Source organism: Kogia breviceps, chromosome 16 (genome assembly GCF_026419965.1).
Source record: "Kogia breviceps isolate mKogBre1 chromosome 16, mKogBre1 haplotype 1, whole genome shotgun sequence".
In the NCBI taxonomy this organism is placed as follows: domain Eukaryota; kingdom Metazoa; phylum Chordata; class Mammalia; order Artiodactyla; family Physeteridae; genus Kogia; species Kogia breviceps.
Genome location: NC_081325.1, coordinates 32,574,184 through 32,601,259, shown reverse-complemented (window position 1 = coordinate 32,601,259; position 27,076 = coordinate 32,574,184). Strand labels below are relative to the sequence as shown.

Genomic DNA, 27,076 nt, shown 5'->3' with positions numbered 1-27,076 from the left:
AAATTAAAGACAAAAATTATTGAAGGCAGCAACAGAAAAATGACAAATAATATAAAAGGGATCTCCCATAAGGTTAACAGCTGATTTGTCAGCAGAAACTCTACAAGCCAGAAGGGAGTGGCATGATATACGTAAAGTGATGAAAGGGAAGTACCTACATCCAAGATTACTCTACCTAGCAAGGATCTAATTCACATTCGATGGAGAAATCAAAAGTTTTACAGACAAGCAAAAACTAAGAGAATTCAGCACCACCAAACCAGCTCTACAACAAATGCTAAAGGAACTTCTCTAAGTGGGAAACACAAGAGAAGAAAGGAATCTACAAAAACAAACCGAAAACAATTAAGAAAATGGTCACAGGAACATACATATTGATAATTACCTTAAACGTGAATGGATTAAGTGCTCCAACCAAAACACACAGGCTTGCTGAATGGATAAAAACACGAGACCCATCTATATGCTGTCTACAAGAGACCCACTTCAGACCTAGGGACACATAGAGACTGACAGTGAGGGGTTGGAAAAAGATATTCCATGCAAATGGAAATCAAAAGAAAGCTGGAGTAGCAATACTTATATCAGATAAAATAGACTTTAAAATAAAGAATGTTACAAGAGACAAGGAAGGACACCACATAATGATCAAGGGATCAATCCAAGAAGAAGATATAACAATTATACATATAAATGTACCCAACATAGGAGCACTTCATTACATAAGGCAACTGCTAACAGCTATAAAAGAGGAAATCGACAGTAACACAGTAATAGTGGAGGACTTTAACACCTCACTTACACCAATGGACAGATCAGCCAAGCAGAAAATTAATAAGGAAACACAAGCTTTAAATGACACAATAGACCAGATAGATTTAACTGATATTTACAGAACATTCCATCCAAAACCAGCAGATTACACTTTCTTCTCAAGTGGGCATGAAACATTCTCCAGGATATATCACATCTTCGGTCCCAAGTCAAGCCTCAGTAAACTTAATAAAATTGAAATCATATCAAGCTTCTTTTCTGACCATAATGCTATGAGATTAGAAACGAATTACAGGGGAAAAAACCGTAAAAAACACAAACACATGGAGGCTAAACAATACGTTAGTAAATAACCAAGAGAGCACTGAAGAAATCAAAGAGGAAATCAAAAAATACCTAGAGACAAATGACAATGAAAACACAACGATCCAAAACCTATGGGGTGCAGCAAAAGTAGTTCTAAGAGGAAAGTTTATAGCTATACATGCCTACCTCAAGAAACAAGAAAAATCTCAAATAAACAATTGAAACCTTACACCTGAAGGGACTAGAGAAAGAAGAACAAACAAAACCCAAAGTTAGCAGAAAGAAGGAAACCATAAAGATCAGAGCAGAAATAAATGAAATGGAAACAAAGAAAACCATAGCAAAGGATCAATAAAACTAAAATCTGGTTCTTTGAGAAGATAAACAAACTTGATACTCATCAAGAAAAAGAGGGAGAGGACTCAAATCAATAAAATTAGAAATGAAAAACGAGAAGTTACAACGACACCTCAGAAGTACAAAACATCCTAAGAGACTATACCACAAGCAACTCCATGCCAATAAATGGACAACCTGGAAGAAAGGGACAAATTCTTAGAAACGTATAACCTTCCAAGACTGAACCAGGAAAAATAGAAAATATGAACAGACCAATCACAAGCACTGGAATTGAAACTGTGATTAAAAAGCGTCCAACAGGGGCTTCCCTGGTGGCACAGTGGTTGAGAATCCGCCTGCTGATGCAGGGAACACGGGTTCGTGCCCCGGTCTGGGAAGATCCCACATGCCGCGGAGCGGCTGGGCCCGTGAGCCATGGCCGCTGAGCCTGCGCGTCCGGAGCCTGTGCTCCGCAATGGGAGAGGCCACAACAGTGAGAGGCCCGCGTATCACAAAAAAAAAAAAAAAAAAAAGCGTCCAACAAACAGAAGTCCAGGACCAGATGGCTTCACAGGTCAATTCTATCAAACAGTTAGAGAAGAGCTAACAACCATCCTTCTCAAACTCTTCCAAAAAATTACAGAGGAAGGAACACTCCCAAACTCATTCTATGAGGCCACCATCACCCTGATACCAAAACCAGACAAAGATACTACAAAAAAAGAAAATTGCAGAACAATATCACTGATGAATATAGATGCAAAAATCCTCAACAAAATACTAGCAAACAGAAACCAACAGCATATTAAAAGGATCATACACCATGATCAAGTGGGGTTTATTCCAGGGATGCAAGAATTCTTCAATATACGCAAATCAATCAATGTGATACAACATATTAACAAATTGAAGAATAAAAACCATATGATCATCTCAATAGATGCAGAAAAAGCTTTTGCCAAAATTCAACACTGATTTATGATGAAAACTCTACAGAAAGTGGGCATAGAGGGTACCTATCTCAACATAATAAAGGCCATGTACAACAAACCCACAGCAAACATCATTCTCAATGGTGAAAAACTGAGAGCATTTCCTCTAAGTCCAGAAAGAAGACAAGGATGTCCACTCTAGCCACTATTATTCAACATAGTTTTGGAATTCCTAGCCATGGCAATCAGAGAAGAAAAATAAATAAAAGGAATACAAATTGGAAAAGAAGAAGTAAAACTGTCACTGTTTGCAGGTGACATGATACTATACATAGAGAATCCTAAAGATGCCATCAGAAAACTAGTAGAGCTAATCAATGAATTTGGTAAAGTTGCAGGATACAAAATAAATGCACAGAAATCTCTTGCATTCCTATACACGAATGATGAAAAATGTGAAAGAGAAATTAAGCAAACACTCCCATTTACCACTGCAATAAAAAGAATAAAATACCTAGGAATAAACCTACCTAAGGAGACAAAAGACCTGTATGCAGAAAACTATAAGAGACTGATGAAAGAATTTAAAGGTGATACCAACAGATGGAGAGACATACCATGTTCTTGTATTGGAAGAATCAATATTGTGAAAATGACTATACTACCCAAAGCAATCTACAGATTCAATGCAATCTCTATCAAATTACCAATGGCATTTTTTACAGAACTAGAAGAAAAGAATCTTAAAATTTGTATGGAGACACAAAAGACCCTGAATAGCCAAAGCAGTCTTGATGGAAAAAACACGGAGCTGGAGGAATCAGACTCCCTGACTTCAGACTATACTACAAAGTTCCAGTAATCAAGACAATATGGTACTGGCACAAAAACAGAAACGTAGATCAATGGAACAAGATAGAAAGCCCAGAGAAAAACCCACGCACCTATGGTCAATTAATCTATGACAAAGGAGGCAAGAATATACAATGGAGGAAAGACAGTCTCTTCAACAAGTGGTACTGGAAAAACTGGACAGCTACATGTAAAAGAATGAAATTAGAAAACTCCCTAACACCATACACAAAAATAAACTCAAAATGCATTCAAGACCTAAATGTAAGACTGGACACTATAAAACTCTTAGAGGAAAACATAGGAAGAACACTCTTTGACATAACTCACAGCAAGACCTTTTTTGATCCACCTCCTAGAGTAATGGAAATAAAAACAAAAATAAACAAATGGGACCTAATGAAACTTCACAGCTTTTGCACAGCAAAGGAAACCATAAAGAAGATGAAAAGACAACCCTCAGAATGGGAGAAAATATTTGCAAATGAATCAACAGACAAAGGATTAATCTCCAAAATTTATAAACAACTCATGCAGCTCAATATTTAAAAACCAAGCAACCCAATCCAAAAATGGGCAGAAGACCTAAATAGACATTTCTCCAAAGAAGACATACAGATGGCCAAGAAGCACATGAAAAGCTGCTCAACATCACTAATTATTAGAGAAATGCAAATCAAAACTACAATGAGGTATCACCTCACACCAGTTAGAATGGGCATCATCAGAAAATCTACAAACAACAAATGCTGGAGAGGGTGTGGAGAAAAGGGAACCCTCTTGCACTGTTGGGAATGTAAATTGATACATACACTATGGAGAACAGTATGGAGGTTCCTTAAAAAAGTAAAAATAGAATTGCCATATGATTCAACAATCCTAGTACTGGGCACGTACCCAGAGAAAACCATAATTCAAAAAGACACATGCACCCCAATGTTCATTGCAGCACTATTTACAATAGCCAGGTCATGGAAGCAAGCTAAATGCCCATCGACAGATGAATGGATAAAGAAGATGTTGTACATATATACAATGGAATATTACTCAGCCATAAAAAGGAATTAACTTGGGTCATTTGTAGAGATGTGGATGCATCTAAGAGACTGTCATACAGAGTGAAGTAAGTCAGAAAGAGAAAAACAAATATCATATATTAACGCATATATGTGGAACCTAGAAAAATGGTACAGATGAACCGGTTTGCAGGGCACAAATAGAGACACAGATGTAGAGAACAAATGTATGGACACAAGTGGGGAAAGCTGCCGGTGGTTGGGGGTGGTGGTATGATAAATTGGGTGATTGGGATTGACATGTATACACTTATGTGTATAAAATTGATTACTAATACGAACCTGCTGTATAAAAAAATAAATTTAAAAATTAAAAAAAAAAGAAATATTAGACACTACAAGACCAAATATGTAGACTTTAATCTGGGAGAAATCAAAATGCTTTGTATGCTAAAAGCACCTCAAGAAAACCTGGCCACACTTTTTCTCACTTCTGTTAGAACTAAACAAAATTATCTTTTTTTCTTCACATCTTTATTGGAGTATAATTGTTTTACAATGTTGTGTTAGTTTCTGCTGTGTAACAAAGTGAATCAGCTATACATATACATATATCCCCATATCTCCTCCCTCTTGAGTCTCCCTCCCACCCTCCCTATCCCACCCCTCTAGGTGTTCACAGTGCACCAAGCTGGTCTCCCTGTTCTATGTGGCTGCTTCCCACTAGCTATCTATTTTACCTTTCGTAGTGTATATATGTCCATGCTTCTCTCTCACTTCGTCCCAGCTTCCCCCTCCCCCCCCCCAAAAAAAAGACAGCTCCAAGGGTTACTGTATTGGATTACAGTCTACCAAAAGAATTTAACAAATAATAATTACTTTTTGAAAACAAATACTACTTTTTTCTGCCTTTCTCAACATTTCACTATCAAAGGTATCTCAATTACACATACTGTATAGTACATGCAGAGTTTGTCTTTAAGAGATATTATTCGAAGACAGTACCATCTGACTTCGAAACTTGGTTATGGTGATCTCCTTTCTTCCTGGTATCATCTTAACAGGCTCATGGCATTAAGCTAATTCTTTTAGCACTTCACATTCAGTAACTGAATAGGATTAGGTAGTCTGTTTTATTTAGGCCAGGAACTCTTTGGTGTTTATAATTTATAATGCTTTTCCTTGAATAAAATGCTCTCTATGTTTCTGAAAAGTTGGATGGATTGTCAAGTGCTAGACAGCTTTGATTTTCTTTTTGAGCTATTCAAAGATAGAATTTAGAACAAGAGGAATTTAGCTTTGTTACAAGGACTTATCACAGTACCTTCTCTAAAGTTTTAGGACATTGTTAGAGTGGTTTATGTTCAATAATATTCTTTAAAGGGAGGAAAGTTGAGTGTGAGTTTTTCCTCACCACAGGCGGCATGGTGTCAGGAAGGTAGCCAACAACATAACCTTGACCTTTAAGCCTGTTTCCTCACCATAACACTGAAATAACAATTCCAACCATAAAAGATTGTTATGAGTCTGAAGATGAATATATAAGGGACCTGGCTACTGCCTGGTATATGCCAGTTCAGTAATTATTGATTTTTCTTTCTTTCTGCTGTTAAATTTCCCTGTGTGGTTTAGTGTTCTCTGTAGAGATGGATTAGAGATTAAAAGTTCAATATGATTAGTGACATATAGGACTGTCATTTTAATAATTGGTGTTTTGTTTTGTTTTTACCCTTGGAACTCAGAGGCTAGCACTTTGGAAGATTTATCCTCCTATAACTATAATTCTCTTTGTTGCTATCAACTCAATGGTGGTAATATTGAGGTGGGTTTATGGTTATAGGGAAAAGTTACCAATGTTTCTCTTGCATAGGTAACTGGAAACATAATGTAACCATTATGGGTTTTGTGGGAGGTTTAGTTCTATAACGATAGTATTTTCGTTATATAATATTCATTATTAAGTATAGCCAAAAAGTAAGATTTGTCCCAAAGGGTCTGAGTGAGTAGTCAGACTTGGCCTTGGTTGGACCAGGAGGAGTGAGCTGTTGGGTGACAAATTACTGCAGGACTTGGAATTAGATGAAGCAACAGAGACCACAGGTTCCTTCCACCATGGATCACTGGATGGCACTGAAGGTGGCTGGTTGACAGATGGCTACCCTCTGTGCAAACTGTAAAGTAGGCCCCTAAGAAAGTGCTTGCAGCTTAAATAAATGCATATAGATTAAAATTTTTAAATTTAAAAATTGTACCCCATATATTATAAATTTTTAACATTTAAATGATGGTTAAGAGTTTTAATTGTTTCACAGCAAACTCAGAGTAGTTCTAAGCAGTGTTTTTCTAAAATTATACCAGCCCTTGTTGATCCTGTATTTTGATTACTATTTAAAATGTCAATGCTCCTAGACTGTTATGTTGCAGAGCTTTTGAATATATCTTGTCAGTGGTTTTGAAAATATTACATTCGTGCTTGATATATACCGTTCTGTGTTTCTGGGTGCATTTTGTGAGAGTTACTCCAGTGTACAAATTTTTTTTTAATTAAATTAGAATGTTTTTATTAGTATTACCTTTTATTTTTTTAATAGGCACACCAGTCACTAGTCACAGTCATCATAAAGGAGAGATGATATAATAATGTGAAATAGTCACGTATTCCCCTATTGGTAGATAATCTCATTTAAAACAGAATTCAGTGAGTGAATATATTTTATAATAATTCTGTCAGGCCCACTTATTTTATGGGTTAAGGAACCAATAGAGGGAATATAACATCAAAGACCAGGTTTCAAATTCAGCCTCAGCCACTTATAGTGTGACCTTATTCGAGTAAATTAAGCTATCTTAGGTTCAGTATCATATTTATAAAATGGAAATGTTAATAATAATATCTACTTCAGAAGGTTTCTGTGAGCACTTAAAGCTATTTAGATGTGAAGACTTTGGTATGTTGCCTGGCACAGAGCACTTCTCCATGAGAGGTACCTGTATTTTTGTTGTCGACATCATCTTCATTATCATCACTTTTGAATTAACATTTCTTGGATGTCCAAGTCCAGCATATTCCTGTGAATGTAAGAAAAGTGGAATCACGAATATTTATTCATTTCAATATAAAAGTTTTCAAGAGACTAATACGGCTCTAGACATTATAACCCACTGCTTGCCATATATAACTGAGGTTATTTGTTAAATGACATATCTGTGCATTAAGATTTTAAATCTAATTGATATTAATATGGCTGGTCCACTTTATAGTGTAGTTTTTGAACACTTACACTCATCCTTTTGCAAAGGGTAATCTTTAGAAGTGCTCAGTGGTGTCATCTTCATGCACACCTTAAAAAATGCTTACGTGCCAGCAAGCACTGTGTGTACTCACTTACGTTATCTCATTTACTTTTTACAATGAATGTGGCAGGTGAAGATTGCCATTCTCTCTTAGATAAAGAGAACATCAGTCTCAGATTGTTTATAGGACTTGTTCAAAGTTTTACCTCGTCTTGTGTCACTAGGTCACTCTTAATTCCATCAAACCTCCACTACTTCTCTTTAAAGTGCCATAATTGGGACAGACTATGGGAATTTCATCTCTGTTAACTGGGGAACAGATTTTGTCTCACTCTAAAGAAGACCATTTTAACAGTCAGGACTGTATAATGACAGGCTGACCTCCCTTAGCCCAGAACGACCTCTTTACCAGTTGTAAGATTCAAGCACAGGCAGAATTGTTTGGCAGGAATGTTAGGAAGAAATTGAGGTTTATATGAAGGACTGGGTTTTGTATCTAATAAAGACCTTCCAAAGCTCAAAATTGTACCTTCTAGTGATTTATTTCCTCACCCCCTCCTCTAATCAGATGCTGTATCCTGAAGATTTTACCTTCACAAAATTTCAGAACCCTCACAAATATTATGCTAGAGAACAGATGCATTAAACAAATATTTGATTGCCTACCATGTGCTGGGAACTTTGCTAAGCAGATAATTTGTGAGTCTTCTTAAGGTGAATTCTGAATAATTCTTTGAGGTCAGAGAAAATGATGTGCTCTCATTAACATCTAAGTAATAGATGTATGATTAACAATAGCAAATATTGGATGGATGAAAGGAAGGAAAACAACCATATGCCTCATATAGATAGATAAAGGGGAAAATAGGGTCTATCCTACTTGCTGGTACATAAGCATCTCAGTTTATAAGAAGTTTTCATTAAAAGAAAGAAAAGTATTTCAGTACTGCCCCTCCTCATTTGTCTCCCTGTTTTCTTATTGTATTTGGCGGGGGGGAATTTAATTGGAGAGTTTTTTTGATGGGTAGAATACTTATTTATGTTCACTTTTCATATAAAATTGAGGTGTATGTTACATGTTAGAAAATGGGATTTCATGCTCTCCATACCCCAGCCAGCTCCCTGAGACCCCCGGTCAGCCATCTCATGAAGCCAAGAAAGCTGAGATTTCTCGATAACTGAGATAATAAATACTCCTCCTATTTAAGTCACATCCTAACTTACTTGGATGGGATGAGTGGAAAAAGCCCTGTGAAGGTAAAGTTGAGGATATGACATCTTATTGGAGGAAGAGGGACGAGATCTTTGACCCTCAGAAGTTTAAGATCTCGACCTTTTTTTTAAAAGCAAAACTTATTTTTAGTTTAATTTTTATAAAGCCTTCAACAATGTCATCAAGGATTTGGACTCTTTTTAACCTTCCTCTTTGCTCTTCATGACTGTTTTTTCTTGGGCTCGTCAATTTACGCTTGCAAGGTACCTGGCATCACAGCCACACACAGCCATGTCCAGAGACATCAGGGTCTGGGAAAGTGATCTCTTCTTTTGAGTCTCTGCTTTCAGGGAGGAAAAATCTTTCCAGACAATCCTTTAACTGACTTCTCTGTCAGAACTAAAACAACATGGCCATATGGGAGGCTGTCTCTGCCATTAAAAAAGCCTCTCACCTGTAGCATTCTAATTGCACCCCAGCTGCTCTTCCTTCTCCAAGTCTTAACAGTCCTTAGTCCATCCACTGCCACCAAATTTTTCTACCTAAAACAGATCTGATCAGGTCGTTCTACCACTTAAAGATTGCCAGTGGTTTCCCTTTAGATACTAAAGGAAGTCTACCTCCCACCCCTTCCCCATCCCAGATCACTCTGCACAGTACATGCATGATGTCAGTCCTCCATGGAGGTGGGCTAGTTTCTAGTTCTGTTTGTAAACACTTTCAGATCATACCTTGAGGGTTTGGTTTTTTTTTTTTTAGGTGTCTAGAAACAGAGACCTTCAGGATACTGCAGGCGATGTATTATGTGAAGAAATAGTCATCAATATTTATTAAGCAAATATTTATTGTATACTTCTTCTGGGTCAGGCACTGTACTTGGAGTATAGGATTGAACAAAACAAACACAGTGTTGTCTTCAAGGAGCCTGTGATCTAGAAACAGAGACTTGTTAAATTGAACAAGTCATTCTAAGTCAGTGTGACAAGTGTTAGAAAAGTAGCGAGTGTCAAAAGACTCACTAACAGGAGGACCAACCCCACTCTGAAGGTGAGCTTCCCCAAAGAAAGTGTTTTTTTTTTTTTTCTTTTTTTTGTGGTATGTGGGCCTCTCACTGTTGTGGGCTCTCGCGTTGCGGAGCACAGGCTCCGGACGCGCAGGCTCAGCGGCCATGGCTCACGGGCCCAGCCGCTCCGCGGCATGTGGGATGTTCGCGGACCGGGGCACGAACCCGTGTCCCTTGCATCAGCAGGCGGATTCTCAACCACTGCGCCACCAGGGGAGCCCAAAGAAAGTGTTTTAAATGAGAGATGAGTAAGTCCTAGCCAAGTGCAGAAGGTGGGGCTGGAAGGCCAGCCATGTGGAGAATGGATGGAGATTGGCTGGAACTTGCCGTGATCCAGACAGGAGATGGTGGTGGGCTCGACCAGAACCGAAGCAGTGAGGATAGAGAGAAAATACAGAACACGATACGGGATTGTATGTGGGGGGGAATAAACATCTGACTAGAGCAGATGGATGAAAGTGTTGTATTCTGAGAAAAGGATTGGTGCTTGGATGGCAAAAGAGGAACCAGAAAGAGTTTGAAAGAGCACATTGGCAGCCTCCACAGCAGTCAGCCACTTGGAGTACAGAATGATGTTCAGGTTATTGCCATTGCCCCAAGGGTGCTGTTCCATCCAAATGATGTGTCCTCTGTCTCTGCTGCTGTTGTTACTACCAGCAGATATAATGCTTTTTACCTTTTCGGCTTATGTTTACACCAATTTTCTTAACTTTATGACTCTAAACCACTGCTTTCTCTCTTGTCCCACTTTATGTGTTCTTGTCCCACAAAAGGAATTTACAGGGTGACCTAGATAATATCAAGTCTAGAATATCCTGTCAGTCAGCATCTCCTGCCAGTTGTCCAGTGAACCATTACCACTGCTTCATGACCCAGAGCGTGGCAACTTTTATTTATCCATTCATGCAACAAATCATTTTTTAGCATTAGCTCTGTGCCAATGATACACTAGGCTATGGTAAGAACATGTGCTTTGTAGTTATTAAAACTTTGATCTAAATTCTGGCTTTCTCATTCACCAAATACATGAACATAGGCCAAAAAGTATTCTTAAGTTCTCTGTGTGTTGATTTCCTCAACTATGAAACAACACATCTCAAGTTGTTCTGAGGATTAAATGGAATAATGTAAGTAAAGGGCTTAATTTATTCATATTGATCATGAGTGGTATAAGGGTAATGGCCGTGGCCGTGATAGCAGGAAAGGGAATCGTGTGGTGGGAATGGAGGCGAGGCTAGAGACTTTGATCATGAGAGGTGAGGGGGTGGCGACAGTTGGTTACAGGCACAAAAACTGGCCTTGACTGCTTTGCTCAGAAGAGCTGTGGATAAGAAAGGTGCTCAAAGCTTCAAGGACTGTCCAGTACGAAGGAGTTTTTAAATTTAGTTGGGCTCTATTGTTAAGAAACAAATCACTGTGCTCACTTAAACTTGGACCTTGGAGAGTATATTTTATGAGTTCAACACTGAATTACTTTCACAGTTCAAGAACACTGACAAAGTGACTTAAAAGTATACAACAATTATCTACTTCAGGTGGGGCGGGAAGTCTATATTAAAATGGAAAGAACAGTGCTCACCTGCATGTACTTTAAAAAGCAAGTTAAAGCCCTGCTTCTTGGCCAGGGTGCATTATGGTCATTCAATTACATCCTCTGAGCATTTTGTCTTTTTGACAGAACAAATTGATTTCAAAGTATAGCTTTGTTCTCTCTAATGAACTGTATTGCTTAAAAACTTTCAGGCAGAATTCAGAGCTCAGTGTGAATATTCTCTTTGTTTTAATTATTTTTGTTACTTGTTCATTTGAATAGTTCTGGTGAAAAAAACCTTCTTAGGAAAAAAACAAGATGTAGTAAACAAATTTAAGAAATTAAATATAATGGTAATAATAGCTAATATTTGTTAAGTCCTTAGTTTATAGATCTGGCACTGTGCTAAGGTATTTACGTGTATTATCTTACTTAGTAATCACCGTCATGAGATGAGAGGCAGCCTTATCTTCGTTTTACAGATAAAGATACTAAAACTTAGACTGCCTCATGCTCACACAACTTGGAAGAGACAGAGCCAGCATTCACATGCCATGTTTTTAACCATGTTGTTAGTTGAACAAGTTCTTTATTATTCCTTCACCCTGTTTGTTTAGCAATAATTGGATAAGGATTGAGTTCAAATTCAGTAGAAGTTGGATTGTATACTTTTGTGAGAGTTGAATCACCATTCTATTATTATATCCCCAATCTCCTTCCATGTTTTAAATTGCATGCCTTTTTCAAATTGCAGTTTTGATTATCATGTGTTGTGTCATTTTTTAAACTAACTTTAAATGTACAGAGTACATTTGAAATAACAATAATGAAGGATTTTTTTCCTTGAAGTCTGTAATAAGATGTTTGCAGATATACTGTAATTTTTTAAAGCATAAATTTTCTGTCATCCATCTGTTATTTGTCAAAAAGACCAACTTAATAAAAGTGAATCATGTTAAACTAATGCTTCTATAAAACTACAGGCTTACTCAGAAATAAAAGTTATTCAATAAAAATATGAAAGAACACAAAATTATGTGTCCATTTAAAAACATCTTATCAGTTACTATTTTGTTTCAAATGGGCATAGATCCTCTTTATTTCTTCATAGACTTTAATGAATTTGTATGTATCTGAATATAGTTAGACCTAGGTTATGGGAGAACAGGTGATTTATTCATTTTTATAGCCCTCACACCTAGCAGTTAAGAAAATCATACATGTCAATAAAGGTTTTTTGAATGAATGTACTTTTAAATTAGGGGTTTTTTTAAAATAAATGTATTTATTTTATTTACTTACTTTTGGCTGCGTTGGGTCTCCATTGCTGTGCCTGGGCTTTGCAGCAAGCGGGGGCTACTCTTCGTTGCAGTGCGTGGGCTTCTCATTGCAGGGGCTTCTCATTGTGGTGGCTTCTCTTGTTGTGGAGCATGGGCTCTAGGTGCGCAGGCTTCAGTAGTTGTGGCTCATGGGCTCTAGAGCACAGGCTCAGTAGTTGTGGCGCACGGGCTTAGTTGCTCCACAGCATGTGGGATCTTCCCTGACCAGGGATCGAACCCGTGTCCCCTGCATTGGCAGGCAGATTCTTAACCACTGCATCACCAGGGAAGAAGCCCTAAATTAGTTTTTGATTGTCCACAATAAATAGAGTCCTTTTTTTTTTTTTTTTTTTTGTTTACTCCGGAAGAAAGGCAGCATGGGAGGTGGGGGGAGTTATGAAAACAATACATCTCTAAAATATTCCGAACATGCATTCCAAATATAGGTCAGTCCTGTGGAGGTATAAATTTGGGAATTCTCAGTAGGCAAATGGCATTTAAACAATGAGACTGAGTAGCTGACTTTGGAAATAAGTGTGGGCAAAAAGAGAATGTTCAGGGCCTGAGCGCTGGGACTGGCTAACATTAAGGTATCAAGATGAGGAAGAGACATATCAGAACACTGAGCAGGAAGATGAAGCATTCTGATGTCCTGGAAGCCAAAGGAAGGTGATCTCAGGAAGGAGGCAGTGATGCCTGTGTCCACTACTGCCGAGGGGTCAAGTAAGTTGAGAACTGAGAAGTGACGGTTGGATTTCTTATCATGGAGGTGACTGTGCAGTGGGTAGGGTGGATACCTGATTGAAATGGGTTCAAAAGGGAATAAGAGGAAATAGAAACTGAGATTATAGATAACTCTTTCTAGGAAGTTTGCTATAAAAGGAAGGAGAAAAATGGGTTGGTAGTTTGAGGAGGAATTGGGGTCCAGGAAAGGGCATTTGTCTGTTTTAAGATGAGAGAAACAGTGGCACGTTTGTTTGCTAAAGAGAAGAATCGAATGACGTGGGGAGAAATTGATGGTGTTAGAAAATGGTGAGTGGGTCACTGGAGTCTTGTCCTTGAATGAGAAGCTGTGCGGTCTGGGTTGCAGGGGACGGGTTGGCCCTGTTAGAGCTTGGACAGTTCACAGGTGGAAATGGGAGGGAAGGTAGAGTGTGTGGGACAGTGAGGTAGGTGGAAAAATGTCACCAGTGAAGTGAGTTTGTGGAAGTTCTTGTCTCACTGGTTTGTAAGTAATTTTCATTTCTTCTCTTCTAGTTGAAGAATTTTATGAAAAGCTTTTTCTGAATTGTACAGTTTATTTAAACTACCTTCATGGAAATATTGAACCTTGATATGAAATGTATCATCCATTCTTTTCAGTTGTAAACTGTGGGGCATTTAAACTTTCCAGAAATAACAGATTTTTACTTCAATCCCTTTTAGTCCAATTGCTTTTAATGTGTTCACCCAATTTTAACTTTCTAAAGCCTTATTCAGCAGTTTTCTTCCTGATATGTTGTAACTGTGAGAAAGTCCATTTTATTTCTCTGAGCTTTCACAGTTAACTTGAGAAAGCTCCATTTTCCAGATATTTAACCAGTTTCTAAATTACTTAACCAGGTGCCAGCCTACTACATTTAATGTACCAAGTAATGATTACTGATTGCTGGTCAATCCATATTCTAATTGCCTTTCTCCTCAAGGTATTGTTCTCTTGGGGGAAATTGTCAGCTGTTCGATGTTTTGAGACCAGAAACATTTAAAAATGCATGAAAACTTAAACTCTGAGCTTGGTAGAAACACATTTAGCTGGCTTTACTACTAGGTTCTGATCATTGTTTTCATGTAATGAATATGACTTCATTTTGTGTTAAAGTCTGTTTTCTCAGACAGATGGATATAACCATTTTCTGAAATTATTTCCTCAATAACTGCTAATAATAGAATCATAATTACTTCCTTCCATTTATATGTATGTGTCAATTCTTCTCAATCAAAATATTCCCATAGAAAATACATTATTATAAAATATTAATATTTTTGTTGGTAGTTTCAATTTGAAGAAATCAATTTAACTCTCTTACTGTCCAAAAATGCTCATATGACTGATCTAAATTATCGATAGTAATCTGAGAATGACTAACAGGAGAGAGAAGTAGGAGAAGGAAGAGATTTGACCTCTCAGGGGACTATTTTATTTCCTGGTATTAGTAACAGATCTCTCACAGCTAAAGCTTATTTTGTTCAAGAATCTAGGTAACAAAAGAAATATCCTCTTAAAGTGGTAGTGTGTGGCTTTGGACACTTTTGAGTATCTCTTCATTTTGGGTCTTCTCATAGTTTATAAATTAAAATATCAGAACATTCTTCAAAGTATATTAAGAAAATATATTGAAGTAACTTAAGCACCATTATTTGCAGCCAACTTTCAGCTTCATAGTTTGTATTTTACTCATGTTCTTAATGAGTCTCATTTCTTTCTTCTTCTCTGTTTGATCTAGTAACTCCTCAACTGAAATTGGGAAGAGGTGGCTTTATTTCTTTACTTTTCTTTTAAATACGTATTATTAAGTTTAACTTTGAGGGTGATTCAGAATTGTAAGATGTAAACAATACATGCACACTAGTATCTAAGTGGATAACAAAAATATCAACAGTAAGGAAACCTATGAACAGTATGGACACAGTTCAGTCTCATGAAACACAGAATAGAATTGTTAGAGACCTGCTTAGTGACACTAGCACAGAAAAGTGTTGCATTCTAAGCTGGGACATACAGACTTTGTTTGTTTGGTTTTTTGTGGGGTGTTTGGTTTGTTTGTTTTGCTCAATCCTTTTTTTTTTAGTTGAAATATAGCCGATGTACAATACTATGTTAGTTTCAGGTGTACTGCACAATGATTTGACCTTTGCATACATTGTGAGATGATCACCATGATATCTAGTAAAGGCTTTGTAAACTCTAAATAATTTCATCTACCATAACAACCCCCAGACTTCTCTGTATTCTTAATATTTTAGTTCTTCCATGTATTCTTAATTCTTACCTTCCAATGGGCATTGTATACTTTGAACATTATGTTTAACCATAGGACTAAACTAATGAAACAAAACACTAAAATACTTATTTCAACAGTATTTTCACTCTTATGAATTTTCCAGTTTCTTGAAATTGCCTTCAGAGCCAGTTTACAAACCATACAAGAATTCCCAGGAGCAGTTTTTCAGAGCTATCTGAAACACTGTCTCCCAGGCTGCAGTCCCCACTTTGCCCCAAATAAAACTTAACTCCAAAAAAAAAAGAAAAAGAATTCCCGTTTACCACACAGTCTTCCCTTCACTGATCAGAAATGATTTTATGAGTTTCCTTTTTCATCCAACCTCACTCCAAAGGGATTCTTTTTTTTTTTTTCTAAAGCCAAGTCTACTTTCAAGGGGAAAATGTTTTGCCACCATTGAAAATTAAGATGCTGCTGGCACTGAAGGCCATTATAAAAAATTGACAGATTGTTCTGAGCAGAATCAGAGGGGCGTCAAGGGAGTGAGAGTATAACTTCCCACAGAAACTTTTGAAGGAGTTGTTGTTAATCAGGGTCCTCAGAGGTTTAAAGATTCATGGTTGCTCTCTTGTCATGCCAAGAAAGTACATTTTGGGGCTTCCCTGGTGGCGCAGTGGTTGAGAATCCGCCTGCCGATGCAGGGGATACGGAATCGTGCCCCGGTCCGGGAAGATCCCACATGCTGCGGAGCGGCTGGTCCCGTGAGCCATGGCCGCTGAACCTGTGCGTCCAGAGCCTGCGCTCCGCAATGGGAGAGGCCACAGCAGTGAGAGGCCCGCGTACCACAAAAAAAAAAAAAAAAAAGAAAGAAAGTACATTTTGTTTTTTTGGTAGAATGAATATTTCTCGGAAGGGTAAATCGGTTCGTCTTTACTTAAGAATCACTTTTAGGGCTTCCCTGTAGGGCTTCCCTGTAGGGCTTCCCTGGTGGCGCAGTTGTTGAGAGTCCGCCTGATGATGCAGGGGACGCGGGTTCGTGCCCCGGTCGGAGAAAACCCCACGTGCCGCGGAGCCTCAGCGTCTGGAACCTGTGCTCTGCAACCGGAGAAGCCACAACAGTAAGAGGCCCGTGTACCGCAAAAAAAAAAAAAAAAAGGAATCACTTTTATTCAGGCTTCTCCTATTTTACCAATGCAGTGGTCAAAGTTCATTCTTTTATTCTTTCCATGCATTTTGAGAACTGAAGATGCAGATGTAAAACAATAGACAAAACTCCAGTTCTCCTGGAGGAAACATTCTACTGAAGAGAGAAGGTGATAAACTAGGCAAATAAAATACATAGTGTGTTAGATGGTGAAGTGTACTCTGGAAAAACTAACAAAGCAAACCTCTGCTTCTGGGTGAGGGTGGATGGTGGCAGATCATCATCCCTAAGGCTGGAGACTGGAGGCTGGGAGTCTTGCCTTGGCCCCAGAAAGAGGGTGGCTACTTCAGAGCAGCAAAACCAGCCAAGTTCTGGCAGTTGTGTGGTGCTGGACTGGCATGAAAGGGAGCCTGGAAGGTCCTCAGCACAGAGCCGGTTTCTCGTTTGTGATGTTTACTATATTCCGAAGCTATGGGAGGTCAGGAGTTGCAGGAGACTAAAAATCTAAGCAGAAAATACCTTGTTGAGGACATCACAACCTGCCAGGCTATCATTCAAAAACTCTAGAGGGCAATGCCCTAGGAACTGGGGAAATCAGAGTAGACTGAGTCTTACTAAAACTACAGCTTAGGCTGGGGTCAGTTCAGTCCCTGATTGAGTGAATCCTAAGGTAATCACTCATTCATTCTTCCTAGGAGAGGTGAGTATGAACCCTCAGGGAGAAGCATTATCATCAGGGTATAAGTATATACTTAACATATAGATTGCAATAAAATGTTTCTAGGTATGACAAGAGATAAGGATGTATGAACACACTCACACTAGAAATAGATACACAGATGATCCAGACATTAGAGTTATTAGACAAGGACTTTAAATGAGATTAAAATATTCAAGAAAATAAAGGAAAAGAAAAATAGATAAGAAAATGGAGTGTTTTGCTGAAGAATTACAATCTATAGAAAGAATTAAATGGAAATTCTAGAGTTGAAAAATGCAGAATATGAAAACAAGTTGATGGGTAAAATGACAGTTGAAATATCAATATAGACAAAACAGAATTGGTGAACTAGAAGACAGGTCATTAGAAAATATCCAATCAGGAACACAGAGAGGAAAAAAAAGGAGAAAAAATGTAATGAACATGAGACACCCAAAAATGTTTAACAGCACTGTCCAATAGACATAAGATGGCAGAATACATATTAAAGAGTTGAAATTAATTTTAAAATATATTTTATTTGACCCATTATTTAATAAAATATTATTTCAACATGTAATTAATATGAAAATATTGTTAATCAGACACTTTCTTTTATTCATGCAAAGTCTTTGAAATCAATGTGTGTTTTACACTTGACCACATCTCATTCTAGACTCTCCATGTGGCTATCACATGCAGCTGTGGCTGCCATATTGGCAGCTCAGGTTTACATGTATGGAATTAGAACCCCAGAAGGAGGAGAGGAAAGGAGTCAGAGCAATATTTTTTTGAAGATTAGGTAGGAAAAGGGATAGAGAATGCTAAATATTGGTAGTGGGGACATGAGGAGGTATATGGCTTTAAAGAAAGAAATGAGGGAAGGCCTCCCTAAGAGCAATATTTGAGGATAGACATGAAGGAGATGAAGGAGTAGGTGGCTTTTGCAGATGGAGAAAACAAGAAGATTGAAGGAAGGGTCCTGAGGCTGGAGTATGCTGGCATTCTTTTAAAAAACATCAAGGGGACTGATATGTGATGGAGGGATTATCTGGGAGAGAGAAGATTTAGGTCAGCAAAGCAAAGGGGGGCCAAGCACGTAAAGCTTTGAAGCCTTGATAGAGTTTTTAAAGTTTATCTAGAGATAAAGATAGGCATACCTCATTTTATTGTGCTTCACGAACACTGTGTTTTTGTGTGTGTTTTGGTTTTTTGGTTTGGGGAGCTTTTTATTACCAATTGAAAGTTTGTAGCAACCCTGCATAGAACAAACCTATTGGCACCATTTGCTCACTTCATGTCTCTGTCACATTTGGTAATTCTCTCAGTATTTCAAACTTTTCATTCTGATTATCTTTGTTATGGTGATCTGTGATCAGTGGTCTTTGATGTTACTGCAACTCACTTGAAGGCTCAGATGATGATTTTTTAGCAATGTTGTATTTTTTAATTAAGGTATGTGCATTTTTAAGACATAATGCTATCACACATTTAAATAGACTACAGTATAGTGTAAACATAATTTTTATATGCACTGAGAAACCAGAAGAATTGTGTGACTTCCTTTATTGCTTTACTGCAGTAGTCTGGAACCAAACCCATAATATTTCTGACATATGCCTTATGTTTACATTTTTATGTTTTATTTACTCATTTCATATTGTTGATCTAAAATAAATAGACTGCCAGTTATTTCTCCACCCAAAATGGGTGGGTTCGGGATCAATAAAGAATTGTAATTCAGGATTTGCAACCATGGCAAGCCATGTGCAAGTTCCCACACAGCAAGGAGAGGACTCCTTTAAAAAGGGAAAGGAAACTGGGAGGGCTATAGTAAACAAAGAGTCTATGTGAGGATTTGAGGATTTGAGAATTTGAGGTATAGTGGCTTTTCCTTGGCTGAGTTGTGATAGTCTCTCATTGTCTGAGTCCTTACCAGGCAAGAAAGGTAGTCTTTCTTCCTATTGAGCTCTGCTATCGTCATAGGGTGTGAGAGCTCCCCCTTTGGCCTCCCAACTCAATTTTAAGTGAGGTTTCTTTCTGTTTATTAAGTTTTACAATATTAAGGGGGGGGTGGGATCTTAAGCCTTAAAAATTAGCTTTGGTTTTTCTTCTGTAGTTAATTAAAAAAATACTTCCTAAGAGTGACTGACTGGTAGTCATGTGATGCCATCATAAGTGTGCCACTAAATATGCAGTGTGAAGAGTCAAGGAAAGCATGTGTTTGTTTTCAGGTTGGCTTTCAGAAATCCTTTTCCCCTAGTCCCTAGGATATGATTAAGCCTTGTTAGTATAAGTTTGTTTTGTTTTGTTTGCGGTACGTGGGCCTCTCACTGTTGTGGCCTCTCCCGCTGCGGAGCACAGGCTCCGGACGCGCAGCTCAGCGGCCGTGGCTCACGGGCCCAGCCCCTCCGCGGCATGTGGGATCTTCCCGGACCAGGGCACGAACCCGTGTCCCCTGCATCGGCAGGCGGACTCTCAACCACTGCGCCACCCGGGAAGCCCAGTATAAGTTTTTTTAAATAACAACTTTTCCACAGTGAATGTAATAACTAGCAAGAAAATCAATATAGTTATTCATGTTTTTAATTCTTACATTTTGTTTTCTATTTTAAAGATTGAAAATAACCACATTCAATTAGTTAAGCATGGATTTTTAAAATTATAAATAGCTTATTCTTCAGTATATTGTATGTTAGGGGACAAGAAGATATCTGGTTAGAAGGATAAGGCATTTCTTCTCCTGACAAATGAAGATATTAAAATGAAGGATGCCTGAGTGTTATATATTGTCTTCCTGCTCAAAGATGTGTAAATATGTAATTCTTATAGCCAAGATGGGAAAATAAATATGAATCTTCATTTGCTGAGGTTGAATGAGAGGATTAATTATGGTGAAGGAACTTTCTTAGACAAGGAAAACAAAAGGTAAGAAAAAAAGGCTGAGAAGTTTAAGGACTAGGTCTCTTCAGGGATTGATATTAGCTCTAGGCTTACTTAACAATTTTATAAATAATCTGGAGAAAGACAGTTCTTGGTCAGATATCAGAGGTTTTAGAGAATGAAAAACTTTCCAGTAGGAAAGAGTCAATAAATTGGTGAGTGTCCTCAGGGAGGCCCAGGCAGCTCTGTGGAGGTGGGCAGTGAGTGTTGAAATGGGCAAATGCAACAACACAGGGCTGGTCATCGAGAGTCCTGTGTATGTGTGCCAGTGTGTGTGTGTGTGTGTGTGCGTGCGTGTGTGTGTGCGTGCACGTGCACATGTGTGTGTGACTTTAAGGCTGTGGCTTTTTCCCTATTTGAAGAGTACCCAGATTCCTCTGAAAATCTGATTAAAGTTATGAATCTTCTCCCTAGGAAAAATCTAATAATCCCCACAGTAAGAAGTCATGTTCCAAGGTGGTGGTCTTGAACTACCTTAAAAATTCAAAAATAATTTTCCTTAATCTGTTCAGTGCGGGAGCAAATATTTATTGAGCTTCAGTTATAATCTTGGCCCTATATTAAGTACTGGAAAGACAAACTTGGTATCTGACCTCACATAGGTTACAATTTTGGGACAGAGATAGATAATGCATTTGTGCTGTAATGTGATAACTGTTCCCATCCCCATGCTAAAGGGCTGTGAGAGACCCTGGAGAGGCACCTAATTCAGACGTCAGAGGAGAAACGGAGATTTCAGAGATGGCTGTGAGGGGAAATCTAATTGACATCCAGGGGTTACCTTCAGTCAAAATTTCACCCAAAAAAGTCCAGAAACAGAAATTTATTATAGCTATATTGCAAACATTTAGTATCTGTAGGTCTGATACACCTCAAGATTGGTTCAATGGAATAAAGCAACCAATATGAACAGAAGGACAAGAGCAATTTTTAAGTGTGATTTTTTTGGACTAGAAGGCAGAGGCTAAGTAATATGTGTATATACACACACACACACACACACACAAACACATTTGAGAAAACGAGAGAGTCAATGTAATGTTAGCAAAGACTTACTTACCAAATCCCTCAATACTAGAATAAAAGATACATAGCCTTGAAACTTGATCTGGGTAACTTCCTTTACTAAGTAAAGAAATTTCTGGACTCATTATCCTAAAGATGATACCAGAAGGAAATATTAATGGAAATTAAGATTTTAGGCAAATTTTAGAATGACACGAGTACTAAAATAATCTATTTCACCTTTAACTTGACTTACCAAGGGTACCCAGTCTTTATTAGTCAGGGTAATGATGACTTAACTGTCATAGCAAACAAACCCTGGAATCTCACTGACTTAACACAGTACAAGTTTATTTCTCTCCCACATGAGGTCCAGCGTAGGTTAGGAGACCTCCTTCCATCATGTAGCTACACTCTCTGGAAGACCACAGTCTCTGCCGAAGGGATGGAGGAAAGGAGCGGACACTTTGGCTCTTAACTACCTCATCCCCAATGTGACACACATCACTTCAACTCATACTCAGAGACCAGAACTAGTCACATGACCCCAACATAATTGAAGAGCATTTCGGGGAATGTAGGAATGCACATGGAATATTTGGTGAGCACTGTATCTGCTACACCTTCCAATACTACATTCTTTGTGGACAGTTGTCAGCCAAAATATCACTGTGGCCTAACAAAGGAATTTGTGTGTACCTGTGTGTGCACCCCTACACACACACATGGCTCCCTCTTTTCTAGGGTTCTCCAAAACAAGAAGCTCCTGCCAGAAAAATATCTGGCTACTATTACAAAGAGTTCTACCTGAGTGATTGCTAGATAAAAGGCAAGTGGACAATTTGTTGTAGAGAAATATGCTGTTAGAATTCCTGTTCCCTCCCCTTTGTCCTTCCCCAGGATAGAACTACTGTAAGGGGGTAAGCAGGAAAATGGCAGCACCACTAAACAAAAATGTGAAGGTAAAGAGGAAGAGCAGGTGTTTCTCCCAGGAAGAAAATAAGTCTGCTTTTAGACATGAGGAATTTGAAGAAGGAGAAGATGGTGTTCTATACACAGATAGAAACTGAGATGTGCAACTCAGAAAGGTGTTTAGCATAGAGGTGTAAAGTTTGAAGCCAAAAACCTACAGTTGAAACCATGGGCATAGGTGAGCTCTCTAGAAGAAAGTGCCAACATTTAAGGTTGACAGAGAGAATGTGAAGTTGGAGCTCAGAGGATCACAGGGTAAAAGAAGTGAAGAAGCCATATGACATTAGGGGCAGCAAGGATATAACGAGAAGTTTGGAAGGAAAAGGAAGAAAAAGAATAGCTCTTTTCATCCAATTTAGAGATTAGAAAATCCAAGTGAGGGTATTCCCAGTGGTCCAGGGGTTAAGACTTCACCTTCCAATGCAGGAGGTGCAGGTTTGATCCCTGGTTGGGGAGCTAAGATCCCACGTGCTTCACAACCAAAAAACTAGAACATAAAACAGAAGCAATAATGTAACAAATTCAATGAAGACTTTAAAAAATGATCCACATCAAAAAAGAAACTCTTAAAAAAAAAAAAAAAAAGAAAAGAAAATCCAAGTGAGGCCATCTTGCTAATTCTGCTTCAGCAGTCAATGCAAGATCACTAACTGCCCAGCGGGCTCTGCTTCCCTGGAGAAAGTCCAGCTACAGATTGTGATGGAGTGGATGACTGAAATCACTTTCTAACAAAAACCTGGAATTAAGACCAGTCTCTGCCTAAAAGAATTCCTCAAAAGAGTGGGATGCTGGGAAATAAATTTAAAAGTCTATTAAAATGATTGCTGTTGAATCGACATCTCGTGTTTTCCCTGGGTCTCTTAGGAAGGAGAGCAAATCTAGTCACATCATCTGTCACGTGGATTATTGGAATCACCTCTTAACTGGCCTCCTGGACTCTACCCTCGTCCTCCTCTGGTCTGTTCTGAGCACAGCAACCAGGGTGAGCTTGTTCAAGTGTAGGTCAGATTGGATGCTCTTCATCTGAAAACCTTCCAGTGGGATAAGAGACCTACAAGGCCAAACCATCCACCCTCCTCATGTCTCTGACCTCATTTCTGCTGCTCCTGCCCTGGCTTACTTGTCAGCTAACCCAGCCACCTTGCTACCCCTAGAACACATTAGTCTGTACCTGCTGTTCCTTCTTCCCGGAACATTTTTCCTTCCAAAATTATGCACGCTCATTCAGTTTTCCTGCAGATCACCGCTCCATTTTCTCTTGATCTGAGAAAGTTATTCTGACCGTTCTTTGTAAAATAGCCACCCCAGCCCTCAGTGCATTTACTTTGCCCTTTGTCTCCATTATGCCAATCACCCTCTGACATATGATGTATTTATTTGTTTTGTTTGTGTCTTGTGAGCCTACCCACTGCCTTCCCCCACAATTGAAGGTGCATGAGGGCAGGAACCGTTTCAGTTTTGTTGTCTGTTCTTTCTAGAACAGAGCCTGACCAATAATAGGACTTTAGTTACTAACTGTTGAATGAATGAATGGATAGAAAAATGATCCTTTGTAGTCACCTATATTTCATTTTTTTAAATTGAAATACAGTTGATTGATAATGTGTTAGTTTCAGGTATACAGCAAAGTGATTTAGTTATATATTTTTTTCAGATTATTTTCCATTATAGGTTATTACAAGATATTGAATATGGTTCCCTATGCCATTCAGTAAATCCGTGATGCTTATCTATTTTATGTATAGTAGTTTGTATCTGTTAATCCCAAATTCCTAATTTACCCTCCCCTCCCTCCCACCTTCCCCTTTGGTAACCATAAGTTTGTTTTCTATGTCTGTGTCTGTTTCTGTTTTGTATATAGATTCATTTGTATTGTTTTTTAGATTCCACATATAAGTGATATCATATAATATTTGTCTTTCTCTGTTATACATATATTTCACTTTTAATAAGAATATTTTAACACCCCCAAGAAAAGGACATATGGTAATTTTAAATTTGTATAAATTTAGCTTCAGGAATCATTATTTTCGTCATTTTGCCTCAGTGAATACTTGCGAGCACTGTTGGGGCCCTCTTTACCATGCCATCCTAATTCTCTTAGACCTATTAGTCCTTGCAGTGTAGTATTTGTGTTGTTCATAGGAAATAAATTGCTTCAAGCTGATTTAAGGAAATAAGAATATTGCTTACTTCCTATTTTTTTTTTTTTAAAGTTTATTTGTCAATTTAAAAAACTCACTAGTGGAATAAAGAGCTTAATACAAGTATGCAAAAAGGAAGCCCTGTGAAGTTTTCACCAGGATGAAAGGGGATTAGCTTTGTAGTTCTTATAGTCCTCTTCACAGAAGAATGCAATTTCAGTTTCATTGGCGATTCCAGTGGCTTTCAGGGTGCTGTCTTCTTTTAACAGGAGTCTGTCATCATCTTCCAAACTCAACACAAGTTCATTTGTCTTTGATTTATGTGCTTGATGAACAATCTTTAGTTTATCTTGCTTTAGAAATACTATAAATTCCTTTACAGTTTGGTCCAAATGAACTCCATAATATACTACAGGTCTGAAATTGCGATGTTGAAATGAACGAATGAGGCGAACCGTAATGGTCACATCTTCAGAAGCCATGTGAAGAAATTCCTTTCAATCCAGCAATTTCATTCATAGGCAGGTGTCCTGGGGACTCTCTCACACATGGCACAAGGAGAACTGCTCCCGGCGTTCTCTGCGGCTCCTCCCTGGTGCGCATGCGCGAGCCAACCCTCCAGCGTTCCGGAGAGCTTACTTCCTATTTTTAAGGAAAGCAGGAATATGGCTTATTGTGCTATTCATTTTGTCAAAATATACAATTACAATTCTTTTTTATGCACTAATTTAGCAACACTTGTTTTTTGCATATTCATTCCATAATGTTTTCAAGACAAATTTTAGAAAGACAGATGAAAGGAATATTTGCTTGTGCTTTGTTATCTTTAGTATCATTAAATATTATTTTCATAGTCAAGTTGCTTCAATAACTGCTGTGTTCTAAAGTTCTGATTTCCAGATGTAGCAGGTTGTCATAGAAAGTTTGTTGTTAGTACTTTTGTTTTTTCTCCTTTTCTTTTATTAGTTGTTTTGAGGCGGTAAAATAGTCCTGTGTTCCTTCATTAGAAAGACATCACTTTAAGTTATTTTAGTCCTTGAAAAGACCACTTTACCACAGGGAATCGGAGACAGCAGACAGGAAAAGACTTTAAAACCCCATATTAAGCTCAGAGTGAAATTGTAATCAGACAACCAATTATTTAATTTTCTTAACGATGCACTTTATAAATGTCAGTGCAATAACTTGTAGAGAGAAAAATAGTAAGAGTATGAAATATATTGATAAGTATAAAAAGGAAGAAGACAGATCTTTGAAAGATGCTGCCCCTGTTTCAATAGTCATAAAATAAGCTTTCTTTGGTTTGTGCATATTTGGGCAAATGTACTTTATTGAACTTTCCTAGGTGTTTAATTCTTACCAACACATAACAGAATTTTCCTTTCTTTGACTACCAGCACTTAAAATATTAGTAGAAAAAAAAGCCAGGAGCATTATTCATTTCTAAACAAAATTTTATATAGAAGTAACCATTTTATAATACAAGCACAATTAACATCTGACAATGAAAGCCTAATCATTCACAATTTCTAACCCCTTTCTTGTAAATATAAAAAGGTTAGTGTAATAAACAATTAGTTGATAATTAGTTGGGTGATTTTAAGTTGTTTTTAAAACATCATGAATGCTTGTCATTCTTTGCTTTTATCAAAAGGTAGTCTTTATTCATAGCTTGTATGGAAGTGAAACTGCATATTCCAGATTGTTCCATTGGTAAGCCTGAAACAGGAGTCACAGTCATGAAAGGGAGGAATGATTCTTAGATCTGTCACACGTTTACAATACATGTCTGTTGCAGCCAAAGAGGCAGTATAGTCTCCTAGTAGCTATGATGAATAATGGGCATTCACACATTGCCTGTTTGTGGTGGTATTTAAATATACTGTGTGTGTATGTATATATATATATATATGTAGCTATATATGTATATAGCTACATATATATATATATACACACACACACATAATTATCGATGTTGGTACATGAACCTCAATTCCTTCTTTGAAAAGCCTTTCTGCCCTCTTGCCTGTTACTGTCAAAATGTAGAGTACTATGAGGAGGTATTACTAATAATATTTCACATTGATGTGTCTGAATTTTTACAACTATCATTGGGTTATATAGCCTTAATATACCACATGCTAGTCAAGTTAAATGATTCAGAGATTTAGAATGATTCAGATCTCTTGGGATGTGAGTTCTTAATCTATTTGAAATACAATTACAAGTTTTATTTTACAATAGGATAGAATTAAAAGCCTGTACATCTCAATTAATACATCTTAACTAATAAAATGAGAAGAGTTTTTGGTTTCTTTATTAAGGGTTTGCATAAAATCAGGAGCCTACTTATCACATACAAATAGAGAAAACATAAAGCACTGTAGAAAATTCAATTTAGCATTACAGAGATTACTGCAACACAACAGCTCTTTATCTGTACTAGTATATAAAAGCACCCCTAACAGTGCATCAATTTTCACAGCCATTTAGTAGATTAGAAGACAATTGTAAACAGTGTAAAACACACATTAACTCTTGTCAACAT

The 27,076-nt window shown here is 37.8% G+C and overlaps 1 protein-coding gene and 1 pseudogene across 2 annotated transcripts in view; one reads left to right on the top strand and one right to left on the bottom strand.

Annotated features, from left to right (window-relative positions):
* DIAPH3 (diaphanous related formin 3) overlaps positions 1-27,076 on the top strand; it is a 565,809-nt gene that overhangs the window by 495,420 nt on the left and 43,313 nt on the right. The window lies entirely within an intron of this gene.
* LOC131743566 (UPF0538 protein C2orf76 homolog pseudogene) lies at positions 24,584-25,114 on the bottom strand (annotated as a pseudogene).